At 42.3% G+C, this 25,510-nt stretch overlaps 1 protein-coding gene across 7 annotated transcripts in view; it reads left to right on the forward strand.

Annotated features, from left to right (window-relative positions):
- The window catches only part of OSBPL5 (oxysterol binding protein like 5), a 178,722-nt gene that overhangs the window by 74,487 nt on the left and 78,725 nt on the right, over positions 1-25,510 (forward strand). Inside the window, exon 1 of one of the 7 annotated variants that reach the window (XM_056493719.1) lies at positions 21,883-21,903. The exons of the other annotated variants lie outside the window; for them this stretch is intronic. The gene's annotated coding sequence lies outside the window, so the exon portion shown is untranslated. Of the gene's footprint in view, positions 1-21,882; positions 21,904-25,510 lie in introns of those variants that run through there. 7 annotated transcript variants of the gene reach the window in all.

A 25,510-nucleotide genomic window follows, 5' to 3' on the forward strand; every position in this document is an offset into this window, starting at 1 on the left:
TAGTGAGGAGTTGCAATTGCTATTGGAGTTGGTGACCCTGTAAAACCAGGCTGGTTTTGTTCAGGTGTGCAGCTGTAGAGTTGGATATGGATATCTGGATATCTCCATCACATTCTGAGCTTAGGTGCAGTGTCATCTTTACTGCCTAGTCTGCTTTTCCACATTGTTTGAGTTCACCTGCACCTTGGTTTCATAGCTGCTGAACAAGATGCTGAACACTGACAAAACTTCCTTTTATTTTTCCATGCTGCAAGATTGAACTGTGCCAGATCCTTGCATGATTCTCTCTTATCACCTGGGGAAAATTATATGAAAAGGAGATTCCTGATAAATTTCCTGAAGTTCCTTTTGCTTTTGAAGATCATCACATTATAGTAAACAGGCCAACACCAACATAAGTGTGGTATTAGCTGAGAGTTATTAGCTTTGATGTTGATTAGTGCAGCAGAGGTTACTAGAGTGCTTTTTTATGTTACATGCTTGTGTTTTTAAAATTTGGCAGGAGGTACTAGGAAGAAAGGTTGGTGTTCTGACTTGGGCATATGAACAGAAAGAAAATCAAAGCTAATTTGAATTCTCCAAGTTTCCTGGTTGATGCAGTGTTTTATGCCTCATGACAGAATACACTGAATACAGGAGCCCCAAACTATGTGTGTAGCAATAATGATATCCCAGGACTCTTCACATGCCGAAGGCCATGGCTGCTGCCAGTTTTACATCCTGATTCAAGCAAGCAATCCCGCTCCACAAATCCCTGGTGTACAGTCTAGTCTCTGCAGGCATCACTGAACTGCTGTCCTAAAAAGGCAGTATAAATTGAGTCTATGTAATTCTAAAAGACTGCAATGAATACTTCTGAGGAAGATGCTTCTATAGATCCTTTTGTACGAGCATTTATGTGGTAGAGATTTGAAATTCTTTTTTTTTTGTTTCTCAAAGTTAGACATTTTTTCATGTTATTCTTACATTCTTAATATAAGAATATCCATAATATATTGAATATATATAGTATTAACATATATCCTCAATTATTTTAGTTTTTAAATCAGAGTCATTTTTGGATATTGCATTCTTCTGTTAAATGAAACAAAACTATCCTTAGACATTTCTGACAATGACATCTTTATTTTCAGCTGAGACATTTTGTTTTGAACTACTGGTCTCAAGATTTATTTTCCCCATTTCTCCATCTCCTTTTCATCAGCTTTAAATGCAGTCATGATTGTTAGTCTCAGTCCCAAGCCTTCAATGTTCCATCTTCTTGTTTTCAGTTTGATTACAGCTATATCAGGAATACTGCCTTGTAATCCACCTCCAGATATATGGCTTTCTTTAACTGAGTATATTCTTCTAGGAAATCCAATGTGTAAATGATTTTAGGGCATGAGCTGAAAAGATTTTTGTAGATGTGGAGTGGTCAAAGTTTTTCAAATGTCAGTCCTGATTTCAGGTTATATCTTTGATTTGAAAATGCTGGAGGAGATCCTGGCTTGCAAAATGTGTATTCTGAGCTCTTTGAAAGTGGAATCTCTTTCATTCTCTTCACTGGGACATCCAAGTTGCTAGGTGCTTTTTATCACTGTTAGAACAAATGTGACCCCTTCTTTTTTTCCTCAAACTGAGGAGTATAACTGGGTCTTAAATACTAGGAAAAGCTGTTATCTGTATTCAGAGAAGTGAGGTCTGTTTCTCTTTCAAATTTCTGGTTTATTTTAAAACTAATTATTGAAACCCCTAAGCATTTCTGTATGTCTGTAAGCTCAGGGATCTGTCTGTGGGATCCCAGATGCCCTTTCTAAAGAAGGAGACATTGGTGCATTGCACTGGTGGATATGTGGCAGAGCTGTTACTCAAACACAAAGAAAACTGTCTGTTGTCCATCCATCCCATCTGCTCTGAAGAGATCCCAAATAACATCAATGCTTGGGGTGTAGGTTCACATCACACTCAGGTGATGTGAGGCTCAGTTGCCTCTCCGTTGAACATTTTCTGGACTGCCACCCATGCACATTAAAGCAGATCCTACAAAATCCTCTCTTTATTTTGGGAAGGTTAAACTTCCTGCATCAGCATACTGTGCCTGTCCATGATGACACAGGAGGTCAGAGCTGTCTTCCCTCCCAGTGATATGCAAACATTACCCCTCTTGGGAGCAGCTCACTGTTGAAGGATGTTGAGGATGCTTGCATCCCTGTGCCAAAGCCTGTGCCCTGGGCTTGCATCCCCACCTTGGGATGCTTTGGATAGAGGCTCCATGGATGGCTGGAAGGTGGGGAGGGTGCATCAGGCCCGCTCTAACAATCTCTGCAGTCACTTAGGTAGTGACTGTCAGGTGCTTCTGAGCCTTTGTTTGCAAGAGGTGATTGTTGATTCAGAAAGAAGGGATCAAGGTGAGTATATTCCCATATAAAAACACTATAAAACCAATTTTGATAGGGTGCTCCTAAATCTTGCTGTCTGAACCACAAGCATTTACTCAGCAGCCTTTCAGACCATGCTAACTGTTTTAGCATTTGATATTTAGAGGTAAAAATCCACCCCAGCTTCTCTTTCATGTAAGTTCAGTCATTGCTGCAAATCATTCTGCATGCAGTTTGGAATTGCAATGTAGATGGTTCCGAAATGAGCCCTTGAAAGTACTATTAAATGAGGATGTGGGCAAGAACTGAACACCTTTGACCCTCTGAACTCCCCTGGGCTCTTTAAAATAGTGATTGGTGTCTTCTCTTACACAGTCCAGTCATCTTCCTGAGTGTTGTACAGAGCTATATATTCTGGGCATTGATGGATGAGCTCTGGACAATCTTGCTGCTGCAGTTGTAAAAGATGCTGCTCCCTGCCCTGTATTTTCCTGGGGGTAATGGACCCATAACAGAAACAGCAGAAGGTAACATGCATTGGTAGCTGCAGTAAAAAATCCAGTGTCTCAGCCTAAAAATATTTCTTAAGCTGCTCCAAGGAAATTCTTCACAGTCAGGGCTACTGTTTAAGACAGAGGCACAGCTCCTGTGCTAGTGTGACATTCTCAGATATACCACTGTAAAGCTGAGGGATTTTTTCTTAAGCTGCTTTTTTCTGTTTTGACAAGGACTGGAGAAAAGCCAAAGTGGTATCTGCTCAGGCTTTCCCTCCCTTGGGTTTTTGGGAGCACAGGACCTGGAGGTTTCTCTTGTAATCCACAGTACAATTCCAGCTGATTTAAACAGACCCAGAACCAACCTCATGCTCTTGTCTTGAGTGGTTGTCTTGCTGAGTTGTTGCTTTCCTTTCTCTGTCATGTTATACCTGGGGTAGATGATATTTTCCTTCAGGCCCCAGTTCTGGGAACCAGGGGATTGCCCAGAAATGTGACCTGAAAGTGCTGAAACATCTTGCATATCTTTCATCTCCTATTTGAGAACCATGAAGGAAATAAAATAACAGAAAAATTATATTTTAAAATCCCATGGTGTGGTGTTTTTGTTGTTTTTTGTTTGGTCATTTTTTTCAAGTTGGCCTCATGAGTTTCACAGTTTGGCTCGTGAGTAAGCAGCAGTTCTGTGAACATGCAGGAGTCTTGGCAATCACGGGGAGTCATGATGAAGAACAAATGCAGCTTGTAGTTATTCTGGTCCCTGTGAGCAAGGAAAATGCCTTAGTGTATGAAACTGCATAGTTTCTAAGCTTCTGGGATGCTCCCCCTCTTGTCTTGTGACTTCTCCAGCAGGAACATAGAGAACCAGCTACATATTCTGGGCAGATTGCTCTTGCTTAGTGCTCTGGTACCATGGTATCTGTTTCAAGTGCACTACTGACACATGCATCCTTTATCCTCAGCATGCTGCTGGTGCTTCAAGGTAGGTAAAACTTCTCTTTAGGAAGAACTTGTAGAGGAAACAGGAGCTGTGTTTTTAGCATAGATCTCTGAAGAGTTTTGCTGGTCTGGAATAGGATGCTTAGCTTGATCCCCCAAGTTCTTACTACTTCAGAAAGCAGAGTTGTGGCCAAGGATCTCAACAAAGAATTGCCATGCCTGGGCTTGCTGTGAAGTCATGTGGAGTTTCCTGACACAGAGCAGCTCTCCTGCAGACTTCCCACATGTCCTGTACCTCAGGTTGTGGGGCTCCCTTCCTTGGCTTGGTCTTGACAAGCATTCTCTCTTCTGTGGGTCTTACCCAGACATTGGTGTCTCTTTGAGGGGAAAGTCAGCAGCAACACCTATAATTTGCTGCTCATCATTTGCTGCCTCCTCATTCTGGTGGTGGAGAGTGGTTTCAGGGCTCCATGGTAAGAATTTGTAGTGTAATAAACCAGGCATCATCTCACCTCTTAAATCAGGACAAATTTTCTCACTGCTGTCTTTTCAGGACAGTGTTGGCAGATGAGCTGGACACTCTGTGGCCTGTGCAGACCATGACAGCAGCACAAATCATGACCTCGAGGACAGTAATTGTAGCTAAATTATTCCCTTATTGCTTCTATCAGCAGCATTCTCCGTGTCACAGACATGGCTTTTGTCTGACACCTATGCTATTATGCTGATAATCCTCCAGTCACTTTTTTTTATGTGTTGTTTATATTATTTTGCTTGCTGGAAGCCCCTTTCACATACTAGCCAAGGAATTTCACTCTCAGAATACCTATTTTTTAAAAAAACAAACCTAAACCCCTCAATGGAAAGACCAGCCTAAGGTTAAAGCAGCTGCCTGTTTGTCAATCCAGACACGAAATAGGTAGTGACTTGGCATCTTGCCAGTAGCTCCCATTCTTCTGCCATGAATAATGAGATAATGTGTTTCAAATTAACTCTTTGTCTTACACTGGCAGATCCCAGGAGAAGAATCTCCAAATGTGCTTGTAAAACATGGTTAATGTAGATCGATCTCTCCTTCTCTTCACAAAGACAATCATGTTGAGTTCAGAGTTAAATTTGCTAACTGGGAATAGGAGAGGAGAACAATTAAGATCTGGGAGAATTTTCTGGCTGTGATTTAAGAAGGGGTAATGGAGCACATAGTTCAGGCCAGATCCAAGAGACCATTTCAGTTCTTAATTCTTGGTGGAATAAGTGGGAAAGCCAATAAAACACAGACCTATTCTAATGAAACCAGTGGTAAATAAGGAATGTAAATTGCTTGTTGAATTTGGTCCCTACTGTGGTGCACAAAGAAAACAGAAGACAAAGTTCTCCTGTCAAAACATGTTCTTGTTGTGGAACAAAAATAAATATGTGAAAAAGAACTGAGCAAATCAGAAGGAAAAAATTAGTTTCTCCTCTCTTCTGAGCAAAAGCAAGCAGAACACAAACTGTATTTTTGTTGCTAGAAATCTCTTTGCTAAGTTTCAGGCAGGGAAGAATGTTATTTGCACCAGGTAAAAAACATGTTCCAGATTCCAGAAAATGAGTCCTTAGCATTGAAGTGCTGATGTAATGCTAAGTACAGTTTTATAAATAACATATTAATTAAAAAAACAAACTCAAATATGTTTAAACTAGTCCCAGTGGTCTGCATTAGATGAACTACAGCTGGCAGAAGCAGAGATATTAAATCTTTAATCACTTTCACAAAGAGGAGGAGACCTCCAAAGATGTGCAGCTCTCTGACATTGAGCCACTTTTAGGAAATATTAATTTAAATTTGACTACCAAAGTCTTTTTGATCTTTCCAAATAGTTGTTAGCAGGAGAATACTAAAAGGCCTTTTTATGTAAATAACTTGTCTCAAAATTTATGTGGATGTGATCTTAGCTGAGACAAACATCTTCTGTGTACATTGAAATACAGTGTGAGCTTTGGGAGAGAAGATGAATTTCAGCCAAAGATAAATATAAACAGTACATTTCGAGCTTTAGCAGAAAGTATTTCTGGTTGCAGCCTAATAGGCAGCTGCCTCTTGGTACTTGCAGCATTACTTTGGCTTCTGACGAATGCATGAAGATGATGTGCTTGACATTTTGTTGCAAATTTGAGAGTCCTGCTACTTTGAGCATCCTTGCTGAGCAGTGCTCGTGTATATTTGTGCTCCTTTTGAGGAGCAGGTGTCCTGTGTTGAGGCTATCCATCAGTCTCTGCAGGACAAGGACAAAAATAATTTGCATCAATTTAATTGATGGGGCTGTTGCGAAAGCAGCTCTTCAAATACGTTTACTTTGCTCACTGTTCCTGGTTTTAATGGACAAAACCTGTCAGAAAATTAGTGCAAGTACTCAGCAAATCAGGTTTTTCTTTGTCAGTTCTGCTCATCTGGAATGTAAGCCACCTCTTGGAATGTGTGTAGACAGCTCAGCTCCATGGATACTTGAATTCAGCCTAATTCCTGTGGAATGAGGAACTGAGCGGGAGACATAAGAAACAGACCAAACTGCAGCTGAAAAATATTTGACATTTATCTCTGTAAGCTTCTGTAAGTTGCTTAAAACTGCTCAGCTGGTGTTGATGGAGGGCAGTCCTGCAGGAGCCAGGCATTGTGGGCTATGCCAAATGATGTGAGCTGGAGGTCTGGCTCACTAAAGCTGGTAGTCACAAGTCCTGAGGGCATGTACTCACAGCTGCATTGGAAACAAACAGCTGTTGTGGGTCAGTGCACCCTCCTGAACTTGAGGAAGTGCTGGTACCTATCTTCATGTCTTCTTCTATTTGTGTATCCAGATACATATATGACCATGTATCTGTGTGTTTATATATGAAAAAAGGGAAAGGATGCAGTATATGTCAATTAGGATAGTTCATATTTGAATGTTTTTTGGAAGAGCTGCATGCTAGAAGGGACAGGAAGATAAGTTAGAGTTGGTAGCACTTGGAGCTAAGGGGATGCACAGTCGCTTATTAGATGCAAACAATTTCAGGCTGCTGAAAATTGTCAAACATAATTTTAATACTTCTGGAAAAATCACTGGGTTTGACTGTCTTCTCATTGTATGCCTTGGCAACAGACTCCATGAAATTGCTGGTGAGTGCTCTTACTAGTTTTAGACTTTTTTCTTGCAGAAGATGAAGATGTAGAGAAAAGCAATCCCAGAGTACTGTCAGTTCATTGCCGTTGGCAAGTGGAGAGTTGGTCCTGATGCACGACCAAAATTAAGTTGCTTTCCTTTTGGCATGAGACATGTGAAACAAATATTCTGTTATGCTGGATGAATGATGCCTTCTTTTGGCACCTCATCCAAACCAAATCAAAAAGCCACATCATCCACTGGAAAGAAAATGCTTGCAGCCTCAAAGCAAGCAGGGCACCAAAAGGGGTCTGTTTAATCATTTCATGTGTTGCTAATGGGAAAATACATAAAGCAAGTCATTTGCTGTAGCAGGCACTTTTAAGACTTTCACAAGCCAAGGGTTTTTAATGCTGTGTGAGTATTACTGCCCAGTAATTGGTGTCATAACTTTTACTGGCGACTGTCCTGCAGAGAAATTACAGTCTGTGCCTGAGAGATGCAGTGAGAGCTCTTGCCACAGGGAGTTTCATGTCATAGTCTGGACTTAATATAACACAGGCAGCAGAAGGTTAAAAGGACAGAAAGCAGAAAATACAGTCTCCAGACTTGGGGGTGACAGTAGGGAGGGAACAATCACATCTTGCAGCCAGATATATCTGAAGAGCTGTGTCAGACTGCTGCAGATAACTGGTTCATAAAATCAGTTAGTCACCTGGAGAGCTCCATAGCCAGAGCCTGTCCTCATAACAGTGTCTGTGATGGAAATGTAGAAATCCTGGACTGGAACTTACATTTGAAGTATATTGGGGGTTTTAAACCACATACTGCTGTGGATGTCTGGTGTTCACTTTTCTCATTTGTCAGCTTACACACTAATTTTCCCAGCTGTGTGGCAGCTCCAGGTAATTTGGTAGTGGGTTTTTGTTAGCAAACAACATTACTTGCATCAGTCCCAGCAGAGGTTTTCTTGGTCATTGGAAACACAAAGACAATCTAATATCATCCTCTGCTTGGAAACAACCTCCTTAGGCCTAACTCAAGGTACCAAAAGGTACAAGACACGGGATCATGTGTATCTTACCCAATACCTATGTGGAACCTATTTATGAAACTGGTTCATGTGATCAGCCACCTCGTGTTCTGCACTGAGCTTGGTTGGATGTTCTTTGTGCTGCTTCCTGAGAAAAGTGGTTTGAAAGCCAGAGGAGCCCAAGGAGGTTTTTCTTGGCTGGTCCTGCCTAGATTGGCATTGTTGTGTGTAAGTTACAGCCCTCAGATATACATCACCATTTGATTTTTAGGGCTATTTCTGCTATACATCAATCATTGGGAAAAATATTGCTGTTCTTTTCTTCTCAATGTCTTCCATCACTGCCAGGAACTTCTGTCTGAGGCAGTACATTGGAAAAGTTTAGGCTTTTGATTTCATGTTACCATTCTGGGTGAGCCATGGTGCATAAACCAGCAGTGATTTTTCACATTGACAGCACACAGATACTGTTTGTTTAGGTTAGTCACTCGATGGGAGGCAAGGCTGAGGGAATGTCAGCTTGTTTTCTGAAATGCCAGCCTTCACAGCCAAGAGTTCTCTCTTTGGTCTATGTTCAGAGCTGCTGATGCATCTGAGGGATGCCTCCTAGCTTGGGATATTTTTGCATAAATACCTACCTAACAGCTGTTTACAAAAAAATTGCTACTTTGCATAATTTTTGTATATTTTTTGTCTCACTTATTAAAGACCAGCTTTCATTATCTACATGAAAGGTACAATTCATGTTTGCCTAAGTGTGTTAAAATTGCAGAAAATAGCTCTGTGCTTTACTGTAAGAGGTGTTTCTGTGGTCAGTCCTGGTGTCTTCTGAACATGGAGAACTTTCCCTCATGAAGAAATGTTGGTTTCTGATTTTTGTGTCTTAAAATAGCAGTGGTGCAGAGTGTGGTTTTGCTTTTGCTTCCTCTCTATGTGTAGTTCCAAGCTGACAAGATGCTTGTTTGTGAAACTGAGAGCTTGAATATCTGGCTGTTTTCAAAATGCCAGCACTATAATAGGGAGCATATGCTAAAAGAGTTGAAAAATATAAGACCTTTCACATTATCAAGTCCATTTCCTTACAAAGATATGACAGATTTCAATGAAGGTTGTTCCGTACCATTAAAGTGACATTGCAGTGATTAGAACCAAAAAGCTCCTTTTCCTGCTTTTTACATGCTTGCTCACACAAATAATTTTGGTATTGAAGAAAACATTATGAAATAAGTAATGTGGTTGACCATTTGGGGATTTTTGAAGTGACCAAATGATGCTTTCCCCCTATTTGTGTTTAGAATAAAGTAAAAGAGTAATACAGAACACCTGTCTGTAAAAGTTTACATGGCCTTTAGAAGGATAAGGTTCCTGGAACTGCTTGGTAGAAATCTGTTTGAGTGGTGTGGGTTTTAAGAGAGCTACATCCCCAGGAGTGCAGCACGTTTTGCTCTCTGCACATTGACAAGACAGTTGCAGATGGCAGAGGTTTGAATCCTGCATGGTCTGAACAGGAACATGCACATAACAGTAATTTAATCCTTTAGTTTGGAAAAGACCTTTCAAATCATCAAGTGCGACCATTAACCCAGCACTGCAAGTCCACCACTCAACCATCTCCCAAAGTGCCACATCTACACAACTTTTAAATACTTCCTGGGGTGGTGATTCAACCACTACCCTGGACAGTATGTTTCAGTGCTTAACAACCATTTCTAAGAATAAATTTTTTCCTAATATCCAATCTAAACCTCCCCAGGTACAACTTGAGGCAGTTGCTTCATTGTCCTATAGCATTTTACTTGAGAGAAGAGACCAACCCCCACCTGGCTACAGCCTCCTCTCAGGTACTTGTAGAGTGGTAAGGACCCTCCTGAGCCTCCTTTTCTCCAGGCCAAACAACTCCAGCTCTGCCACCTGCTCCTCACAGGACTTGTGCTCCAGACCCTTCCTCATCTCTGTTGTCCTTCTCTGGACACACTCCAGCCCCTCAATGTCCTGCTTGTCTGGAGGGATGTAGAACTAAACACAGTGCTTGCAATGTGGCCTCACCAGTACAAAGGGATAATTCTGCCCTGCTCCTGCTGGCCACACCATTGCTGATCCAGGCCAGGATGCCCTTGGCCAGCTGGGCACTGCTGGCTCATGCCCAGCTGCTGTCACCAGCACCCCCAGGTCCTTTTCCACTGGGCAGCTTCTCAGCCCCTCTGGCCCAGCCTGTGGCCGTGTCTGGGGCTGTTGTGGCCCAAGGACAGGACCCAGCACTGAGCCTTGTTGAATCTCCTACACTTGCCTGACTGAGAGAGCCCTTGATCCTCTTGTCTAGATAGTTGATAAAGGTACTAAACAGGACTGGCCCCAGTACTGAGCCCTTCAGAACATCCCTTTGGACTGGCTGCCAGCTGGATTTCACTCTATTCACCAACACTCATTGAGCCCAGATGCCTAGCCAGTTTTTTACACACTGAAGAGTTCACCTGTCCAAGCCAGTTTCTCCAGGAAAATGCCATAATCCAAACACAGCTGTGCTTATTTCAGCCCTCAAACACTGAAATGCCCCTGGGTGTGCTGTTATGTGTATGGGAGAGGTGTTAGATAGACACACTCATTGGCTCATCAGATGTATATGGGAAGGTTATGGTGACAGGCCCCTCTTTTGCAAACATTTGCACAACTGAATAATTTCACCAGTGTAAAGAGGCCTGTTAGGCAGGAAAGCACTAGAGGCTTTTCATTTTTTAAACTTGGGGTAGTTTTGGTTTGAAAGACAGACTGAGGGAACTCCCTCCTTTGTTTTGGACACAGTCTGAATAAGATTCTTTGCTGTTATTTAACACTATTCTGGCAAGAGTGAAGTGAAAAAGGAGAGTTTAATACATGCAGAGATCTGTATATATAAATAATGTGTTAGATTCAGATATAGATGTAGATGAAACTAGGAGGCATGATCATAAAAATGAAATTACTCATCAGTATAAAACCAGGAATGAAGAAAATAGTTGGAGATTAAACCAAATTTAATCAAATCATTGCTTTCTTCTCTCTTGAAATGCTGAATCCTTGCTAGAACCCCCCTAAGGTGCAAACTCATACATCATTTCATAAAGGCAAGACAGATTATGGTATCTCCAGATACTGAGTTTCTGTAGAGATTCTGCCCTTGCTTATCTTCATCTCTTTACTTGTATGTTGTTGCATTATGGTTAATTACACCATGAGAGATCAGAGATGGGTTTTTCCTAAATCTTTTTATCTGTCCCCAAAGCTGCTGCTAGCCCATTTAAGGTTTTGTTTGTTTCCCTTTCACTGGGTGACTGCAAACTGAGAACTTCTTCCTAAGTGATCCCTTTGAAAAATGCTGATGTGATTCATGCCTATCCCATGCTCCAGCTGTGAATTGCTCACTGCTGCTTGTGGAATGACCCTGAAGGCACTGTGCCAGTGAGAGTCCATTCTATACATTGTGATGGAAAGCAATGGGAAAAGGTAATTAGAGTTTAAGATGGTACCTGGCATCTGTGAGACCGAGTTTATAACTTCAGATTGGAGTGCTGTGCCTTCAGGTTGATCATCTATTAATTTTAAAAACTTTATAGCCATGAAAAGACAACACTCTGGACTCAGTCCCCCATTTATTTGCAGGTAGATTCCCATACTCAAAGTAGGGACATTGGCTTTTTCACTGCCTTGTCTTGACACTGTACCTTGTCCTTGAACTGGAGGCATCACAGGAGAGGTGGAAGGGCAGATGGTGAGTCAGGTACTAGGAAACAGCTGTATTCCTCTGAAATACAAAGGGATTTGCTCAGAGTGAAAAGTATCAGGTCCTAGACTGTGTTCTTGGAGACTTCCTTCTGGTTGCATCCTCCCCTATTTCTCACTCAGTCGTCAGTTCTCAGTGTGCCTAGACCAGGGCCATGGCTGGCAGCTGGAAAGGCTCAGTGAGGAATATATGTCCCTGCTCCAACCTGTGTGTGTTTCTGAGCTGTTTGTGCCTCGTGAGGATCTGCTGCCATGGGAGCTGGGTTCAGTGCCATGGATTTTACCTTCCTCCACCTGTGAAGTGGCTGCATGAAAAGCTGGAATGAAAACACACAGCTTGGCCAAATTTCAGTACTTTTCCATGGAAGTGGTGCTAGGATACATTTGTAATTTCCAAGGGTGTATGTATGTGTGGAGGTCTCAGGGGAATGTTTGAATACCGAGTTTTTCCAAGGGAAGGTCTCTGGCTAGCATGCAATTTACATTGTATCTCCATTCATTCATAGAAATCACTGATTATCTCTGGTTGAAATGTTCTTCAAACCAGCCCTGAGGCAGTTGACTGAGATGCTGAATCTCAACACAAATAGTCTAGATTCAATTGAGTATAAATCCTCTATTGGGAAGTGTTGAGTAAGTTTAATTACAAGCCACTGCAGTGATGATAATAAGTGTGTCTACCAGTGCCTATAGTATTCTCAATCTTAGTGTAAATGAATTAGTCAGATCAAGCACTAGGGGAACCCATGTACTGTAAAGATGATGGATTGTTAGAAGAAGCTGCAGAGGAAAAGCTGTGATGTTTTCTTCACTGGAAGTTAGGAGCATGCCAGAAAAATACGTGCCAGTTCATGACCTGAATGCACTCAGACTTGCTTCAGGCAAAGGCATAGGGAAGAAACACAGTACAGAACTGTTTGAGGTCTCTTTCAGCCTGGGATGGAAGGATAATATATTTATGAGTTAATAACCATTTCACATAATTTTGTTATGGCTCTCACTGCTCCATGTTGAATGTGGCCTTAAGTGGTAATTTGCTTTTTTTTGCAGTCCCTTATCAAAAAGACACCGTAGCTGTAGTTAACTATGCTGCGAGGAATGTATCAAGAGTCCTTGCGTTGCCATTTCCTGAATGTTACAGTGTTGCCTGCTACTCCAAATTCTGGTTCAGGTCATGAATTGCAAATCTTGAAAACCTCAAACTTGGAATTCTCCCTTTTCCTCTCGATGTTATCATTTGCACTTGAGGCTTCCACATGCAGCTGCAGCCAGACTTGGGGGGGAGAGTAATGCAGCCTTGGCCCAGTGCATCCCTATAAGGTAGCTCAGTGGTAGAAAAAAGGTACAAGAGTAATTTGAATAGCTGTTCAGGAACCAAGATTGTGTAGCCAGAAGTACTGATTACTTCCTGAAAAAGGATATTTGTGAGTGGAATGGAAAGGACCTTCAGTGGGTATTTGGATTGCTACTTGGAGCTGTCTGACTTCAATGTCTGCCCTAAAAGCATAGGAATACCAGGCCTCTGCTGAGAGAGGCTGCTGCTTTGAGTCACTCTTGGCAGGAGCCTCTCCCCTTCAACTGAAAACAGAGTCTAATTTCCTGATTTAGGAGACACAACTTGTTATGAGAAGTTGGGCAATGTAAATACCAGCAACAAGGATCCTCCTGAAAGAGGAGAGCACTGCTAGAACACCTGCCTGCTGGATGTAGAGATCCCTGGGATCTGCTGTAGGTGGGGCATGACTTGTGGCAAACAGAAAGCTGCTGTAGTTACTCTGGAGTTGAATTTGCTGTTACCTAAAATAAAAAACAGACTCCTGTGTTCTGGTGTATAACTGGGTTTCTAGCAGATGTCTGCTTGGAAAGTCTGGGTGTTGTTTTTGTTGATATTGTGGTCTCTTGGAGGCCAGAATAATAGTCTTCTTACTCCTCAGCTCCCTTGCTGCTGGAGCTGAATGTCAGGGATTTGCAGAGCAGAGAGCCAGAGAAGAAAATTGGGGCAGGATTTGGGCTGCTGCTTGTTTTCCATCAGTTGTAATACTAATTCCTCCAGGTATTAGGTGCATCCTGAGTCTCTCTATTCCACCTGCAAATAGTTCCCACTCTTTTTCCAGTTTAAGGGTTTTGCACTTTCCTGGGTGAGATCAGAAACCCAATGTGTTTGTGCATTGCCCAACAGGAAGAGTGAAAGTCCCTTCCCTACATATTTGTACAGTTAAACATGGACTAGAAAAGAAAAATGCAGATGGTTTGGGGTTTTATTTTTAGCTTCCAATCCCACGTTATATCCATAAGACCACCAGATCTTTGTTGCAGGGTGCTTCATGGTCATGGGAATATTCAGCATCAGTGGTGACTGGTGGAGAGCTTCCCAAATGTCATTACACTTTAAAAAGTTCTGGAGCAAAGCTGAAGTGCTCAGAATGGACATGTGAAAGAAGCAGAAGTGGGGGAGATTTTTTTCCTTGTATTAGAAAGTTAATGGAAAATATTTGTTTTCATTTTTCTATTCCATGCAGTTTCTGGAAACATCAGTACTATCATGCTGGTGAGAAATCTGGGGAGTGTTGCAGGAGTCAATTTAATTCAATTCCTTACTTTTGTATTGCACAGTAATGGGTTCGTAATAAACGTATTTAGGACAATATGTGCAAAAATGTTGCTTTTCTGCAGTGATGGTGTTGCACACCTCAGTGTCCCCCAAAAGCTTTTGTGGGCTTGTTCTTCTTTCAGACAATTTTAGGGAATGTTGGGGAATGGGTAAGTGGCTGTTTAGGGCAGGACCTAGGCTGTTGTTTTGATGTGAGGACAGCAGAAGTATCAGCTCCAGGATAGGTTATCACTAGGATGGGCATTACCAGTGCCCATCTCAGATGTTTGTAACTGACTTGCTATATTCACCACAAATATGACAGTCTGTCATTGTTCAACCTGTTTGTGTGTGTTTGTGTCATTTAAATTCTGTAAAGGAGAGGACGCAGGAATTCTGTTCCTTGCTTAGCTAAAGACATTGAATCCATGTTGTACACAAGAAATTCACTTTTTCATTATCTTTGATGTAACATTATTTTTAAAGATAGGACACACCTAATCCATGAGTCAGTTCCCTACATGCCATTAGTCTCATGCATGCCATAGTAGAAGGCCACCTCTTTGTGGTAACCAGGAAGGAGCAGATGTTTTTATCACCTTTGGTCACTGTGAGTAGTGCCTTACTCATGATAACCACCCGTGGGGATCAGCCAGGCTATTTGTGCAGTACAGTGTTATTCACTGTGTGGGAGATTGTCAGAGACTGGTCTCTATTGAAAAAAAAAAAAAAAAACCGATCAGTTTTCTCTTGCTCTAGAATGTTTCCAATGGGATCACCTCATTTACTCAGGGAAAATTTCTAAAAATGATTCCCTGCTGAAATGAATTGTGATTTTAGTGGGGCAGTTGTGGCAATTTAGGAGCAGCTCTGCTCCAAACTCAGGATGCCCTGGGAGAGGAAACTGGGTAGATTTGACAATGCAGTGTGATTCCAACTTTCACCAAGGCAGGATCTAAACCCTGTTGCTTTGTGGAGACACTGGTATATTCATCATGGCATGTTTTTCTGCTTCTGTTGAAATGCTATACCTACCTTGCATTTGGTAAAGAGATAAATGCTACCTGCCAATCTGTCTCTCTTTGGAAAAAAACTCCATTTATAATTACTGTTTTATTTGCTTTGATGAAGATGCCTGGGCTTGTTAAGTCCTGCAGTGTTTGAGAGAGAGCTGAGTGGTCTGATCAAGGAAAGTTGCTGTCAAATTTTTTTCTGCTTTGGTAAAAGTCAGTTCAGTACACAGAGTTAGTGAGATGCCAAAGAGACATGTTTTTCTGAAGCCTAAGCTCTGTGTGGATGTCATGTAAGGACTCTGAAATGAGTTCAAGGAAGAAGACAGGAGCTCTTTTCTCATAGTGGAAATCCTTGCAAAGAGCTTAAGACCTGGACAGGTAAAAGGGAGTGGTATTCTTCAACTAAGTGTTCCAAGTGAGGGGTGGAATTGAGTGAATGTTGAATGAGTGTTAGGGACTGAATGTGTGCAGGTTGTCTTTGATGTACAATCATTAATTTTTTTTTTTCAACTTAGAATTAAAAAAACCCAAACAGCTGGGGGATTTTTTTCCCCCATGTGGGTGTTGTTTCCTGGTCCTGGCTGCTCTGAGAGGTGTTCATTGGCAAGGTTTAAGTGTAGTTTAAAGTTAATAGTTAGGGCTAGGGGTTAGGATTAAGGGTTGAGTTAGACTTAGTCAGGGTTAGGTTTAGAGTTAGGGTTCACAAGCTTAATTATGTCTCTCCACACACCATAAGCTCATCTGCACTATTATCTTGCTGATTAAATTGCAGTGATCTGTTTTGTTTATCAGCAAAAAATAATGTGATATGTAAGAGTTGCAAGGCAGTAATTGGAATTTTCCAGTGCTTTTTTGAAAGCACTAAGCCTTCTCAGTCTTGAACTTTCACTTTTGTTAAAGGTAATGTATCAAAATAGATATTTCTTTTTCCCTATGAATGTTTTTTTAAATAGAAATTTTCCACTCATTGTCCATTAATACAATTTGGCACAAAGATAGACTAATTGCATGGGCGGGCACAGTGATAGAGATATAAATCTCTTCCAGTGACAGTGTCTTGAAATAGCAATCAGTCAAGATATCATCACTGCAGTGTTATATTGCAGATAGATTTTTGCTGCCTTTCTGTGAGGGTGAGTGTTGTATTGCACACGTGTGTGTGCAGATATGTGTGTGTGTACTGTGTGTGCAGCTGTGGGTATTTAATGCTCTTGGGCCCTTCTGGCACTGAACCATCAGGGTGTGGTGGATAGGACCGTGCAGAGATCTAAGCACAAAACAATCTCTGCCTTCTTTTTTATCCAGTTTCACCCACATTGTTATACTCTGCCAGTGTCAGCTGTTAGCCACAGTGCTTAGGAGGGAGATCCTGGAAATCCTGGGGTTGACCTGTGAACTTTGAACTCAATATTTGAAGCCAAATTTCAAGGGATTAAATGTACACTTGGCTTGTTTTATTTATTTTTTTTTCACCAGCAGGTCGTCAGTTACCCGCCTATGCCCACTGGGAAGCACTTTGCTTGTCTCTCCTAAACTGAATAGTGGCAGTCTGTCACCTCAGTCTTGCTGGAAAAGGTGTAAAATACCAGATCAGAAGTAGCAGGCTTGCGGTCTTGTGTTCTGCTTGTTGTGGTCGCCTGCTGCTCAGTGCAGGGAGCTGCAGGGAAAGGACATTTGTGTGCCTGTTCCTCTACTGCCATGTTCCAGGTATGGGATCACAGCTGAAAGTCTGTTTTTATCTGTTTTTCCATTACTGATGTATTCACTCTGTTAAATACAAGCAAAAATATTCTAGAAGCAAACCTGGCTCTGGCATGTTAGTCTTGGTTCCCTGTCCTCTTGTGCTGATCTCTTCTTGCCCAGTGCTGTCACTGGACCACCAAAGGGACAAGTCTGGAGACTCAGCATCAGGGAATCTCTGAGTCACTGATGACACAGCTGCAGCAATGGATTTTCTTGGCAAAAGAGACTAAAACAGGCGTGGCTTCAGAGAAAAAATCCTTTGGCAGCCATGTTACGTGACCATTTTAAAAATGGCATGATCTGTCAGAAATGCTGCTTCCAACCCTTCTTGCTTGCTTTGGATTTATTCTGATATTCTGATATGGATTTATTCTGATATGGAAAGCAGGCTTGGGGCCAGAAGTCCTTCCTTTAGGTGTCCACCCCTTCAAGGCAAAAGCTATTTTCTAGATCCCAGGACTCAAGTCTGACTGTTTTTATCAGAGTTAGCTGCTACATGTCCTCCTATGCCTGCAGCATGTCCAGCACCTCCTGGGTGGAGTGCAGGCACTGGCTGTTCTGCTGGATTACGAGTCATTCCCTCCTTGCTGTGCAGCTGCTGTGCTTAACCATGGCAGCACAGTTTAAACCAGAAGCCAATGCAACACATGATACCCAGCTATCTGTGGCATGAAATAGTGTGTTAGTGCCTCAAAGGCAGCCCAGAGCCTCGTGGTTGTCCTCTCAAACAGAGCCTGCTCTCTGCTAAACATAAAGGGACATCATGTAAATAGCCTCACTTGCACCAAAGTCAGTTCACCAGCTATGGGTCTGGCTCCACGTGTCTGGCAGGTTCTTTGCCAGCAGAGATAATGGTATTTAAAGTGACTTTTACTGAGATTTTTGACTCTCTGGTGCTTTTTACTGCGTCTGGCTCCATTACTGGCTCTCTTACCATTCCCATAATATCTTTATCTTTTTGGAAGCTGTTGTAAAAGCAGAACCTTGTACAGCTGAAAGCATTAGAGCCAAAGAGCTCATGAAGAGGGAGCAGAACAGGCTGTTTCTGACTCTGGTTGCTCATAGCTGGATTCAAAGGAAGCTGACACATCAGTCACCTTATATCCAGTCCCATGGTTCTACCTTAATTTTAAGCTACAGGACGCAATGTTTGTCTGTGTAGAAGGCCATAATGAAAATAAGAGTGTTGGAAGAAATAAGGTAATTTACTGTTTATGGGTCTTCCTTCCTTCCTGGTTTATGTAGCTCCAAACAATAAACTCATCTTTAAGTAGTTGCAGTTAATGTAAATTAAGCCTAATGAGCAGTTTAATGTAATTTCCCCATACATTCGACTTACCAGCACAGACTGCAGAAAAAATTGATCACTGGACAAGTTACTGGCATAGTTTGAAGTATGTGGGTCTTACTGTATAAAGTAGTATCAAAGTCATGTAAGGAGGCATCAAAATTTCTTCAGATTGCCAAATTCTCTGACACAAAAGCCCAAACTTCTAAATATTTTGAAATCTGGGTTCCAAAGGTTTGGATAAATTTGCCTTTTGCTGTAATTTTTCTAACTCTTACCAAGAAGAGCCTTTTTTTGTGCCACTTCGTTCTCAGTGGCTGTGTTTCTTATCAGAGTTTGTCTTCCATGTGCTAATATAAAGAAGTACTTAGGAGAAAACATGTTGGCACCAAGCACTAAGTGTAGGTTTGAAAATGTGTGTGTCTGGAACTGGACCATAGCTGTGGTTGCAGTTACAATTTTTACAAATGAGTGATTTGATTTGGAAAAAAATCCTTCCAAAGGTGGGGTGATGTGCTGGTTCATGGAAGCAGGCTGCCACTTCTGAGAAGTCAAGTTCATGATTTACCGAACAACAATTTTTCATTTTCCCTTTTTAACTGCAGAAGTCGGTCAGAGTTCTTCTCCTGCATGGTGGGCCACGAGGAAGAACAACTTCCTCACCATCCCTTATGCTGGCTTTTTCTCACCGTGTGTATGAAACCAGGGGGTGATTTTTTTTCCCTACCAGTTTTAGTAACTAAAGTCACAACAAACAATTCAGGATTGTACATAATGGAAATCATGATGACATCGTGATGGCTCAGTCTGTTTAGAAAGTTTACTTTGCCCTGTAGCAGCCAGCACATGTTTCTCCATATGGAATTTTTCAGTCTCTTGTGCTCTGTAGCTGCTGGAAGCAGAGGACACTTGGGTGGGTGAGAAGCATCCTTGTCCTCCCTTCACTGAAGTGGGCTCCAAGACTGGTCCCAGCAGCCTTTGTCCTGATTTCCAGCAGAGAGCCCCCAGTTTGCCTGGTGCACTGACCTGTTTGCCCATGGCTTGCTGAACTCACTCAGCCATGGCCTTTTTCCTCCAGTTCTCCACTGAGCAGCTCTTGAGGCTGCTAATCCTCCTTGTCTGTCCTTCTGGCAGCAACAAGACAAACTCTCTCCTGTTCTTCTCCTCTGCAGTCTGCCTTAAAGAAAAAGACTTCTCTTTGCAGCTTTTGTTTATTAAACTGAGAAAAAGAACAATAGCCCAAACCCAAAGCCCTGACATTTATTGGCAGCATGGCAGTGATTCAGGCAAGCACAAATCCTGTCACCACCTTACAGTGTCATTTGGGAATATCATTACAATAGTGCACATTTCAGGCAGCAGTATTTCCTCAGTGTCCTGCCCTGGAAAACCTCCTGTTACTGGATACTCACCAAGCAGTTAATGGAAAGTTTGGAAGCAGATGTGGCAAGATTTACAAACACATATTAGTATCTTCTTGCTTCTTCCTGAATCACAGGAACTAATCATAGATTTGGAGAAAGGTTTACATTTTCTCTTAACTAGGGCTCAAAGCCCAGACCTACTCATACTTTCAGCAGGCTTATTTCTCATAGCTGTGTTCCCAGAAACAGGCACAGGGAATGTAACAAAAGTATTCCCAAGATTAGCCTGTTAGCCAGAAACATACTGAGAAGAACAATCTGCTAGAGGGATGGGTGCTGAACATATTCTTGCTGCTGTTGGTTGCCCCCTCTTCCTGCCATTTGAGGCTTCTTTATTAGTTTCTGACAGCTTTTATATATGCCTGGCTTTTCTTACAAATCTCTCTGTAACCTGGGATCCTGGGTTCTTTGAACTGCAAGGCAAACTGGCTGTAATTCACTCCCCACCCCCTTTTTTTTAAAAAAAAAAGAAAAAAAGGTGTCTTCAAGTATGTCTGTGTAAATGTCCAAAATGGTATTTCTTTAATCTGATCCTGTAATGCCTTGCATTTTTTTCAATTTTTTACCTTGTTACTCCAGTATTTTACTGGTCAGGTATAGTGGAGCCCCTGTGAAGGCAGGAAGATACAGCTTTTTTGAAAATCAGCTCTGTAGAGACACAACATCACATTTGTTGATGGTGATAGTAGCAGGGAAGGTCTGTGTTAATAGATGTTAATGCTGTAAAATGGCCAAGTTCTGAATTTGTATTCCTTCAGGGGACTGCCAGCACAAAAAAGCCTGCAGTCCCATTTTCAGACCAGGACATGGGATTGGTGCTGAATCTATTATTCTTCAGGAATGAAAATGCTGTGATTTAGAAAAGTTACTTTCTTTGCATGAGCTGGGTTGGTGTCAGTGGCAGCACTGCTGGGGGAAAGCAGCATCCCATCAAAGCTGTGCTTTGCATAAAACACCAGGAATGCCTCAGTATGATCAGTAACCCTCTTCCTATGGCCCTGTTAGTTTGCAGACAGAAAAGACTGATTTAGGCAAAAGATTCTTTTTAGCGGGTAGGATTGGCATAACTCTATTTGTGTTCAGTGACCTCTGTTTTATACCTAAATGCTGCCTTGATATATCTGAATGTCAAATAAAAACTGTAGCAGCCATTTTAAATATAGTAGAGGCTTGAAATGAGTGGAACTAAGGAAAAGGCAGGAAATTTGTTTGGCTGCTATTTTGGTAAAGCCAATGGAAAACCATGGAAATAAAGCATGGCTTTTCTGAAAAATAGAAATGTTAGTTTCTACACTTTTTTTTTTTTTTTTTTCTTCTAATGGCTGTGTAGGGAGCTGGTAAAGACTTGGCCCTGTTCACAGAGCATCTGGGAAGCAGTTTAAGAAAACAGATTAATTAATTCTATTTGCTTAAAAATAGGTTTAGTTTGGAAATAACATGAGAAGGTGTAGTGAAAAGGGTATTGCAAGACTGAGAACAGTCTTATAGCAATTTAGAACCTAAAGGTTTTTCTTTATCAAAATTCTGGATATAAAATGATTTCATCTACTGCTTACTCTAAATGAAGGGCTTGCCTGTATCGTTCCAAAATATGCAGAATTGGCAATGAGTAGTTAATGGGAAGTCTGGAAGTGATAAGAAAGCATGGCCAGGCATACATCAGAAAGCAATTCCTTCTTCATCTCCTCCTCATTTTGCTTGATGGAAAAGCAGAAAGCAGCACTGTACAGCCTGGCATGGTTTTTTTCTGTTGCTCTGCAGTCACAAAAAATGCAAAGCTCAAATCTCTTTCAAGTTAATGACATTTCAAGAGGATTCCAGATCTAAAAGGAGAAAGAAAAATAAGTTATTTCCTCATTTATTTGCTTTGTTTAGTTGTTTTCTTCTAAAGCTAGAAATACACTGTGAAGATTGCACAATCAGGGAAAAGCCTGGGAACCTCAGCTGTACTAAGCCCTCCTTGCCAGAAGCACTGAAGTCCTCACAATATCCCCACACTGGGATGGCCAAAGGCTCCTGGGGCTGGAGGGCTGAGCAGGGTTGTAGGGAGCTTTCCTCAGCAATGCCTGTGTCCTGCTGTCTGGCCAGGAGGGGGTTAAGTGCTGCCTGCTGCTCCATGATTCAGAGAGATTCCAAGGAAGGAGGTGTGCCTTTCTTGCAGGAAATCAGAAGACACAGAGGGAGATGCCTTTGCTGCTTCAGCTCTAGGAAGAAGCTGTGTTTTGTGTTATTTGGGCATTGTCTTTGACCAGTAAGAAATGCCCAGAGGAAAAGGGCTGGTGTAGACTTTGAGGCAGGAGCATGCTGAGATTTCCTCAGACAGTTCAACAAGCTTTTCCAAAGTCATAATGTCTCTGGAAGCAGCTTTGCTACTGCACCATGAGGTGCTGTGTGGGCATTGAACCTACTTGCATAAGTCATGTGCCAGCTCAGTTGTTTTCTAGTTGTGAATTGATCAGGTCATCGATTTGTTGCAAGCATCAGAATTTGGAAGTATTTTAAGTGGGGCAGCCTGTTCTAAGGTCTGGTTTTGCATTGTTAATCTAGTAATACAAAGCTGCATGTGCTGCTTGGCCTTTCTCTAGCAGTATTTAATAGTGGTCATGTTGTCTTCCTTTTTGAAGATGAAAGTGTTTTGCCTACTTCTTAAGAAAGCAACCAATTTAGCCAAACTTATAGAGAAAAGCACCTGGTGGTATAAGCCTGGGGACCCAGACATACTTTTCCATTTACAGGAAGGGCACTGTTACTTGGCAGAAATGGAGCATAAACAAAGAAACAGTGAGAACGTGATTACCAGGCACATGGAAAATTACTTTCAAGCAAGTCTCTTTGAGCTCAAGAAGTGTTAAGACTGATCCTGTCTACACTGACCTCAGACAGGTCACCCCTGAGCCAAGCCCAGCTGAGAATATGAGCTGGCAAGAGGGCAAACACAGTTTGCAGAAATTAGTTTTGTTATGGCTTTCATCCTGAACTAGTGTAAGGAAGAGGTAGGACACCTTGGAAGCAGTTACAGTAGCTTCCTTCTGGGAAGAAATTTTTGATTTGCCATTGTTTTTCTGTGGCTGAGATGGATGATAGAGGTAGATGTGCCATTGTTCACAAATGATGCTGTGAGGGTTCCCTGCTCTGGATTGTCATGCCTTGCCTGGAGCCAGTGAATCTCAAGGCTGCCAAGGGCAGACCACAGTCTGAAACTGTTTGTGAGGAGCCACCAGGTTGCTGTGATATTTAGTGGCTCATTACAGAGAAGGGGTTGCTGCCTATGCATATACCCATTCAAAAATTCTCCCCTCTTTGAGGCAATGAAAATGGTGAAATTGTGAACCAAGGGAAACATAGGGCTGCAGAGACCATAAAATCTTTTTCCTAGCACCTCCTTGTCATATGTGCCCTGAAAAATCCCTTCTGTTTTCACATCTAGGGTGGCCTCAGGGTTTCCTTCTCAGACAGCAGCTCTGCATCTGTCCCCTCATCTCAGTGGAGACCTCAGACCCTTCACAGTGCTAGTTGCTTCTGAGCCTTCTCTTTAAATTCATCCTAGTTTTAATTTTTGGCTCATAAAAGTAGCCACAGAGGGCTACTTTTAAAACTGTCTAAAAGTGAGAGAAACACTTTTGTCTGAAGAGTCCCTTAGACTCTGGGATGTGCAATTAAAAAAATTTACTTTCCACTCTTTCTTTTAATTACTTCCAGAATTTACTGTGGGGTTCCTCTGCCCTCTTAAATGAGGCTGGGTATTTTGGGGGTACTGTGCACCCTGCATGGTTCCTCCCCTGCTTGGTAACCCCAGTTTTTCTGGGTGCCCTGGTTCTCCCAGCCCCTTGTGGGAGAGGGTCTGGGGGTCCCTGGCCTTGGCATCACTCCTTGCCTGACACCCCACTGGGATTTATCACTTTCTCCAAGGTGGCAGCTTTAGAATCCCAGCAGTGTTTGTGCAGCCTGACACATGAGCATTGCCTCCCACAAGGATTTCAATAGTTTCCTGCTTTGATAGCTGAAGTATCTCATCCAATAAAAGATCATGTCTCAGCAGGTGCTGTGGCTTCAGCAAACAATGGTCTGTCAAGTGTAGAAGGTGGTGTTTATGCATGCATTTTAATCCTTGTTTGCACAGTACTTTTGAGGTGTAAAATACCTCGAAAATTCTGGCTTCTCATTGTTACTATTATCACTGCATCTTCATTTATTCATGGGAAATTAGTGCAACAAGTGGGTCTGAAGTTCTTTAGTCACACCGTGCCAGATGTCTTGGAGGGATCTGGTCTGACACAAGTCTGCCCCAGTGCATGCAGCAAGAGGAGTTGGAAACCATCTTTCAGTTAGCGAACTGTGACCAAATTATCATGGCAACTTGTTGGAATGAGTCACACAGCTGGAACACTGCAGTGGAGGGCTGCAATCTTTCCAGAGGAGATAGAATGAGAAGGAGCAGGTGTTGCACTCTCTGTTAAGGAATGGGTTTGTGAAGGGCTGTCTCTGAAAAACAGCTACAAACAGGTTGAGCTTGTGGGTAAAAAACAAGGAGCACACCAACAAAGGACACCTCATGGGTGGGATCTGCTACCGGTGTCTGACCAGCTACAATGATTCCAGGTGTCTCAGCTACAGGAAGCATCACGCTCATGAGCTCTCATCCTGCTGGGGGATTTCAACCATCCAGGTATCTGCTGGAAAAGCAATGCAGCTTGCTGTTAGCAATCCAGGGGACTCCTGGAGTACATCAAGGGTAAATTTCAGATCCAAGTGTTGCACACACCAGCGAGGGAAGATGCATTAGTGGACCTGGTGCTCACCAATGGAAATGAACTCATTACAGGGGTTAAGATTGGAGGCAGCCTGGGCTGTAGTGAGCATGCCCTGGCTGGGTTGTGATCTCAAGAAACATGGGTGTGGCAAAGAGCAAAGTCAGGACCCTGAACTTTAAAACAGTGAACTTCCAGCTGTTTAAAGTATTAGTGGATGAGATTTCCTGGGAAACTGTCCTTAGCTGACCAGAGCTGGCAGCTCTTTAAGGGCACTTTTCTTAGAGCACATAACCTCTCCCTCCCAACGTGTAAGAAATCAAGAAAGGCAGGCCAGAAGCCAGCATGGCTGAGCAGGGACCTCTCTCTCAAGCTGATGAGCAAGAAGAAAATGCACAGCTAGTGGAACTGGAGTCAGATGAGTGGGGAATGTACATGGATACCATTTGGATGTGTCGGGGTGGGATCAGGAAAGATAAGGCACAGATAAAGAGGGACTTGGCAAGGGATGTGAAGAATAATAACTAGAAGTGCTTCTTTAAGTACAGTGGTCAGAAAAGAAAGGCTGAAGAGTGTGTATTGGAGTATATCTCCAATAAAGGAGAAGGGAGAGCTGGTGTCAAGGGAGGGGAATCCTGCTTCTCATCTCTCATGACCCCATCTGGAGTGATGCAACCAGATCTGGGACCCTCAGTATAAGAAAGAGGTGGATCTGTTGGAATGAGTCCAAAGGAGAGCCATGAACATGATGAGAGGGATGGACCACCTCTCCTATGAGGACAGGCTGAAAGAGCTGGAGTTTTTTAGCCTGGAGAAGAGAAGGGTCCAGGGAGACTTCATTATGACCTTCCAGTACTTAAGTGGAGTTATAAAAAAGAAGGAGAGCAACTTTTTACATAGGCAGATAATGATGGGACAAGGGAGATAGGTTTTAAACTGAAAGAGGGCAGATTTAGATTAGATATTAGAAAGAAATTCTTCACTCTGAGGATGATAAAGCACT

The sequence above is a fragment of the Oenanthe melanoleuca genome, chromosome 5 (assembly GCF_029582105.1).
Source record: "Oenanthe melanoleuca isolate GR-GAL-2019-014 chromosome 5, OMel1.0, whole genome shotgun sequence".
Taxonomy (NCBI): Eukaryota; Metazoa; Chordata; class Aves; order Passeriformes; family Muscicapidae; genus Oenanthe; species Oenanthe melanoleuca.